Source organism: Perna viridis, chromosome 4 (genome assembly GCF_037379345.1).
Source record: "Perna viridis isolate PV_CMFRI_1.1 ecotype Kerala chromosome 4, ASM3737934v1, whole genome shotgun sequence".
NCBI lineage: Eukaryota > Metazoa > Mollusca > Bivalvia > Mytilida > Mytilidae > Perna > Perna viridis.
In genome coordinates this window covers 17,803,814-17,812,155 of record NC_142448.1, presented here as the reverse complement: position 1 = coordinate 17,812,155, position 8,342 = coordinate 17,803,814, and the positions used below count along the sequence as shown (strand labels likewise).

At 34.1% G+C, this 8,342-nt stretch overlaps 1 pseudogene; it reads left to right on the top strand.

Moving 5' to 3' along the window:
* The first annotated feature begins 475 nt into the window (after positions 1 to 475).
* On the top strand, positions 476 to 2,027 carry LOC148619134 (uncharacterized; annotated as a pseudogene).
* Positions 2,028 to 8,342: the final 6,315 nt, after the last annotated feature.

Sequence of the window (8,342 nt, the reverse complement as noted above, 5' to 3'; positions counted from 1 at the left end):
GGAGGGTTCCCTCCTATCAATTTGCAAAAATGAAAATAGCGTATTTTTGTGTGTAGATGCTAGCAAATTTTTTTTTTTTTTTGGGGGGGGGGGAGGGCGACAAGGGCGTCCCTCTTTAAGTGATTCTCTAGTTCTTCCACAGGTGACTGTCACCTCCGAGGTCGTTAAGGGTAAACGATCAATCAAAATGCACAAATTAGGCATATGCTACATGTAATTAGATTGGAATTATTGCCATTTAAAATTAATTCACATTTCTTCGGCTGTTCACTGGTTATTGACCCGCCATCAGTGGTAACGGCATTGGCAAAGGACTAATCGTTATTAAAATCTAGATTCTCACTAGACAAATCTGTTTAAAATGTGGTATGTGGCTTTATAAAGATGGCGCATACGTTGTTAGCAATTTTAGGTTGCTGTCCAATATCAAAATCCTGTACAAGCCAGGGTATATTAACATGTAGCTTAATAATGGATGCAACTTCATGTTTTTATTCTGTTTCAGGCGGAAAAGACTTTATCAGATATCAGTGAGTGGAAAAGTCACAATATACGTTCAAGAAACCAAGACCAGGCTAGAACAGGATTGCTGAGTAATATGAAAGAGGATGAATGTCTTATAATTGCAGACTGGGCCATGAAATTTCTGCCTCGTCGATATAGAGAGGGCCAGACCGATTGGTTTGCCAAAAGATGATTAAATTGGCATATAACTGCTTGCTATCGTAAGATAATGAGACGTTTTACATATGTTGATATATTTGAGGGACCAACATCTCAGGATGCACTGACTACATCAGCAGTTTTGGTTGATATAGCCAAAGACATTCACAGTTCTCATTCTGAAATCCAGAAGTTCCATTTTTGGTCAGATAATGCTGGCTGTTACAAGTCTGCAAATACTATCTTGTCCCTTTATCAACAACTGGCAACATATGACTTCTGTGAAGCGCAAGATGGGAAGGGGCCATGTGACCGCAAATCATCCCACATCAAGGCTTTGATAAAGAGATCTGTGATTGAAGGAAATGATGTTCTTTCTGCAAAGCAGATGAGACAGGTAGGTTATTGGCAGTTACATGTATTAAAGTTAAAAAGCAAATAGATGTTTATTATAAGTGACCACTTTATGATGATATGTTTTGTTTTGTTTTTTATATGCTTTATGAATTCATTCATGATGTATATATACACACTATCCTGTCTTTGCATAAGAATATTTGAATAAATTTGCTGGTAATAACTGACATTTCAACAGAAACTACTATAACACCACCCCTCAAATGAAGTTGGGTAAGGATATATAGGAATCAACCTTCAGTCTGTCTGCCTGTGGGTTAGTTTTCCCAAATTTCTAGTAAGCACAACTTCTGAACCGCTCGGAATTTTTATGAAATTTTATTGGAAAGTAAGGCATCACGTATAGATATGCGTGATAGAATATAATTACTGTCCAAGTACTAGAAAGGAAGATGATATAATTTATATAGTATAATAAAGTATATAGAATAAAACGTCGAAAAATCTAATAAATGGTGCATCATCCTAGGATATTTATATCAGCATAAGGGCCTCTGGTGCGATAAAGGTTAGCTCTGTGGACAAGGGTTGTGTTACGGGTGTGACATCAAAATGTTTGATATGGGTCAAACATATTAGACTTATATTAGAAAGTAATGTTTTGACTTCTAAATATAAGTGTTTATATACACTTGAAAGTGATGTATTGTAATAGATGGTTTAAATAAAGTTCTATTGATGTCTTTCTTTAATTACAGGTAATTGACTGTAGACAGTTTAATGAAAAGACGTACAAGGTGAAAGTTGTGGATGTAGTTTTTTATCTTGAGAAAACGGCTACAACTGTGAAACCAATCCCATCAATATCAATGTACCACAATTTCAGGTTCAGCAATAGTGGAGTAACTGTATGAGAAGCCTTCAGCATTGGAGAAGGTGAGGAAAAATATAAAACTATGAAGAATGGACAACAGTAGACTACAAATTCAAATATTCAATTTATTGGAGCCAGGGTAAGTACCTGGTTACTTTTATATAACTTATTTCAAACCATGTAGGTATTAACTGAAGTGAAAATAGTTTGTTTCCAAGAAAAATGTTTACGGTTACCCTTTCTCCCAATGAGACCGTCAACCAGGATGTCGGGTATTGGTGGTTACGTCCCTTTGAAAAACTTGCTATGATAGGTTGCATTTCGCAAACATGAAAAAGACTATTTAGGTCGATTTCTTTCATACTGTTAGCATTTTGCACCTAAATTGATAAAAAAAATAAACAAATTTCGCCACCCGCCCCAAATTTTGAAATGTTGGATGAGGATCTAAGCATTTTTATGACGACCCAAGGCACTAAAGCAGTCTATTTTCTTATTTCTTTTATGATAGTTTCGGTCTTCTTTATTCAGTTCGAGTATGCTACAAAAATTGGTAAGACTATTGGAAGTTAAGGATATCTGAAATATTATGAATAGTAGCTAAAATAATCATTTTAGTAATACGGTGGGTGTTAATAAGATATCAGAGGACGCTTACAAAAAACAATCGGTAAATCCACAAGAAATGTTTGATACATATGTCGTCATATTCATCCACTCGAACATATTCAGTGACAGTTAACTTTTGGCGTGTTTGTGTTTGTGTTTTTATTTGATTTTGAATTTAATTTCAATATTGTTATGTTTTAAAGGTTTCCATCTGCGTCATTATAGCGTGGTTTTAATCTGTAATTTGATTGTTGTTGTCTACGAACAGAAGAGCTTTTAATCGTGATATTCATACTTTTGAAAAACTAATAGCAAATACGAAACTAATCTTGTTCGATATCGTTATAATGTAGGAGCACCGCATTAACTTCTGTTTGAAGTTATCAAAAGAAAATCAGAGTTAAAGTACACAGTCGAGATGCATCGAGCAAATACCCCAATGATTTTAACCATATTTATGAACCAATAATTGATATTTTATTATCAAAAATACCTGTATCATTAAGATCTGTGTTTGATTAATAGTCCGACTTGAATTTCCAGAGAACAAAAAAGCACACATTACCGTTCGAAAGCTCAATAAAAAAGGGATGGATAATTCTTGGAATATATCTCAGACATTAGGATGGTACCAAGACAACATCAGAAGACAACTGACACCGGCACTTGTTTACTTAGCACTTATAGGGTTGGTTGGAATACCGGGAAACATTTGTGCTGTTCTTATTTTCAAGAAATACAAGAAGAATGTTTATAGATCCATACTAATGGCAATAGGCAGTGTTGATCTTTTGTTTTGTGTAATAGGAATACCTTTTAACACTGCAAGAATAGTTTTTTACTATGATTTTGACATTACGTGGATCTGTCAGCTATTTGCAGGAATTCTAGACCTAGGAATTATCTTTTCCGCCAACTTGATAATGCTTCTTGCAATACATCGGTTTAGACAACTTTTTATGCAATTAAAACCTCAAATTACTACAGATAATATAAATACATGGATTGGGATTAGCTTTGCTATCTCACTGCTGCTTTTTATTCCTCACCTTACTGAATTTCAGCCTTTAGAGACTATTTCCTTGGCTATAAACTTAACAGGTTCTGTTTGTGCCGTTTCGTGGAAAGACGCCCCTCTTTATTGGAGAGTTTACAACATCTTTTTAACCACCTTGTTCTTGCTGTATACACTTACAATGCTAATGATATACGTGTTGATTGGGAGAAAAATAGTCAGAAGCAATTTAAAAAGGAGGTCAAGTGCAATGAACTATGCCAGAGAGGTGACATCGACAAGGATGACAAAAATATCATTCGCAGTTTGTATTGTGTTCGCATTCAGCTATTTACCCTTGTTCCTTGACGAACTTCTCGCTGAGGAGATAAATCAATCAAAAATGAATGACGTACAGTTTTCCTCTTTCAAAATATATGAACGTTCATATTTGATAAATCACATAATAAACCCGCTGATTTTTACAGTTATGGACACTCGATTTCGACGGAGGCTCCTTGAACTTTTGAAGTGTCGTCGGAAAAAATCACAAGTGAATTCAGTTTATGAAAGGAACAGTATCAACTTTGTAAAAGTATATACCGTTTCGGGTAAAGTCTGATATATTATGTTTTTTAACTGATATTGATCGAATGTCGTGTCATATTTACCAAAATTTTGTAAACGGTTAAAGATAGTGCATTAATTAATTAATTTTCATCAAATTTCTCATGAAAAATTATACAGAAAATACTTTCATTCACGTCTTAATTATGGTATTACTTTCAGCAAAACTTAAGTACAGACCCCTCTATGAATCAGTCAGATTATATTGTCACAGTTATGCATATAAATAGATTTCGGAACTTTATATTGTTGAGATGCATTCAAATGCACCTTACAATCCATATACACTTATGTAGATCTATGATGGCGAAGAATTATTTTATCGTTTTATAATTTGTTTTTAACCATGCTATATCAATGCTTGTTGACAAACAGTGTTTTTTTTAATGTTGAATGTATTTCACAACAAAACTTTCCGAAAGATCTTTACGCTGTAGCACTGCCTAGTTTATACATGGATCTGTAGTTAGGTAAATTAAATCTGCCTACATAAGCTCAACATTGTTTCGGTTGTTGGTTACAGAATCACGTATACTAGTTATCTTTGTAATTTTTCTTCCTTTAAAACATATTTGTCCATATGAAAAAAGGAATTTTACCCCACATCTGAACATTGTTTATATAAAATATCTACATTGTATATGTAGTTTTCTGAAACCCATAGCCCCGTGCAGGTCCGGGTGTTAAAAGAATATGCCTGCAGCAGCGCTAAGCTTGTCGTAAAAGGCGACTAAATAGTGCTCAGAACCCTAGCCGGGGGCTAGGGCGCGCTGCCCACAGAGCAACTGGGATGTGTGCCCCAGGTGGTGGAATGGGGTACCCCTGGCGTGTTACATGCTGGGGTTGTCAGGCTATAATACGGAAAACCTGACTGCAAACCATAGTGGTACACCGTGTTGGGAAAGATGCCACGTTCCTCGCACGTTAAAGAACCCTACTGTGGTATTCTTCCGGAGTAGGAACCATAGGGCTCCGCCACAGGAGGCTAAATTGCCGACCCTACCCACCTCTCCCTATTTCCAGTGGCAATCAAAATATGTCGACCCCATTATCTTTGTGTCCCATCCCTTTTTCATTTCATCATCATTTCATGTTCATTTTATCATCAATTTCATGTTCATCGTCTGAATATAGCTGATATATTGCTGCTCGGACGTTAAACCCCAACAAACAAACAAACAAAACTGAAACCCATATTAATTTCCTTATTCATCACTTTACTTTCATTGGTCAGCCAAAATTGGTAAGAATGCAATATATTTACATGTTTTTAAACTGTAGTATTTTATCTATCATCAAAAACAAATTGAAATGATTTTGTTGGTAGTAAAGATTCAGTTCGTTAGTTGCATGTTAATATAAATACTGAAAATAAACGAGTCGTAAAACAGCACCTTAGTCCTTTGGAATTGGTAACTTAAATATAACTAACAAAAAAAAAGAAAAAAAAACAAGAAAACAAGAAAAAAAAAGGTTGTTATTTATTGGCAGGAAAATTATTTTTAAAAAGTATCCGTTCGATGCTTTTCGGTGTCCCCTTTTTTCTGAACTTTCAGTTATAATACTCGCTAATAACCCAGTTAACTTTTAAGTATCCTATGTATATAAGTGATGCAATAGCAATTCTTCGGTCTAGTAGTAGGATGTATTTGTATTAATAAACGAATTACAGTCTTTAAAATGTAGCCTTTATAAGAGCTATTTCCTCAAATTTATTTCAATTAGAACATCGGTTTAATCTTTTGATATGAATTTTGAATCCTTGAGTATATAAGACCCCTTGTGGGCTACTGAAACGGCTGACACTTCGCCTCCATGTTTATATTAAAGAATTTGGATTTACTTTTATAGTTATAAGTATACCGGAAGATGCTAAGTAAAAAAATATGGTCCAAATATAAAAGAAAATATCGTTGTTTCCGACATTATTTTTGAATTATGACAATTAAAAAACACATTAATTCTAAAACCATACAAAATAATAAACAAGAGTCATTTTAAATATCTTTATATTTATTTTTTTCATATAAAAATGGAAGGTTTGAAAGGAAAAGCTATACCTACCCTGATAGCTGATTAGGGGATAATGATGGGCTAAATCGTTGATTTTTGTAAATGAATAGGACTACCTATAAACGACGGTGTCCTGACACTTTCCTGTTATAATTATATATCATTGGTATAAATGGACATATTTCTATCGAACGTGTTCCGAAGTCACTATTCATTCCCATTGTCACTGGTTTCCGATCTATTACAAGAAGACATTCTTATTAAGCGTTTCATTTGAATTCTAAAGTTTTCGTCAAAAATGAAATATATTGTGGCGTTTACCGCATGATTAATTAAATATGATCTTGAAACAATTGTCTTGAATACAAACAAGACTATATTGCTTTTCGGATCTGGTTTTAAGTCAACGACTTCGCCCAGGAATAAAGGAAGATAGCTAACAGCAAAAACAGCGCTTATAGTGAAAGCAATTTTTGTAATCCTGCTTGATAGGTCTATGCCATTATTACCACTAGAAACATTCAAATCAGACTGGCGTCTCTTTGCCTGCCGATAAACTTTTCTTCCCATCAGAGCATACAATACAAAAATGATAAAAGTGTAAACTAAAAACAAAATAAGAAGAAAGGTGTTATAGCCCTTCCACTCAGCAGGGGAATCTTTCCACGCAACAGTACACGAATGTCCAATTACTCCATTTCCTAAGTGTGTTTCGGTTAAAGGTTGTAAGACAACAAACTGAGCTATACCAAAACACAAACTAACAACGAAACATCCCGCAATGAAGTACGGAACATTATATACAGTAATCTGTCTACGTAGCGGGAAACAAACTTGTAAAAATCGAAAGACAGTCAATAGTAGAAGTAAGTGAGTAGACGTCATTATTCCAAAATCCAAAATTGAAGAAAGTAATTGGCAAGCAATTTCCGATGTAAACGTATAGTACCGGAACATTCTTGCAAGATTGAAAGGAATTCCGAGCAGACAAAACATTAGGTCGACAACTCCGACTGTCCATATGATTCTCATATAAACATTAGCACCATAATTCCTGTATGTAATGACTATAATCAAATTTCCCAAGAGACCTACAATGAGTAGAATGAAGAGGTAGATGACCGGTGCCACTAACTTGGGAAGTATATCTGTACTGTAGTCCTCGCATGTTGTATCGTTAGTTAAGCATGTGCTATTCATTGTTATTCTTATTGACTTAGAACACTTTTGATGAGATTTTTAGTTTTAAAGCCAAGAACATTTAAATATAACACCAGCTTAGTCTATTAAAGTAAGTCTTTCTATGTATATACCATAGGAACAACTGCAACATTGGTGTAACTAATATAAGGAAAATCTTACTGGTTTATTGTGGGACATACGATTATCAAAGGAAATACCAAGATCCAACGTATGTTGTTAGAAACTTCAAGATAACATCGTGCACCTTTATTTTTGTAATATCCTTAATGTGTACCAAATTGAATCAATTAAATGCTCATATGTAAGTCACAATCCCTGTCTTTGTCACATTTTCCATCTCTTCACATTTGTTCTGGTCACGAATTAAATTCAGTTACTATTTCAATAAACACCTTGAAGGCTTTGGTTCATTTTACTATGAGGAATACACTAAAAATTACAAACAGCATTAAAGATGTTGATACAGCCGTTAAAGTTAAAAAAACAAAACAAAATATGAAAACAACGGAAGCATATTGGGGACATGGTATTTCTTTTTTTAATTTGTTATATCAAATTACTTATTTGTTATATCAAATTACTAACTTGTTATATCAAATTATTCAACCATACTTATTAAGACTTGAAGTTTCGACTTAGTAATTTTCGTATACCTGTTGAAACTGGACGTTGGTATCACATAGATAGAGAAAATAGAAAATGTACAAAATGTTCGTTAGATGTTGTTGGTGACGAATACCACTACCTTTTTGTTTGTAACAACCAAGAAACAATAACATTACGAAATAGATATATCCCAAATTATTATGTGCAAAACTGTAGTATTGTCAAAATGGCGGGTACGTTCTCTTTGTGTCACACTAATCTTTTGAAAAATGTATCTTTATTTTTGAAAGGATTCGGAAAACTTTTTGCCTAGAAGTAATTTACTCCTGTCCGCTATGTTTCTTTTCTTCCATATATATATGTCACTTTGTCTTTGTCTTTGTATGTTTGATATGT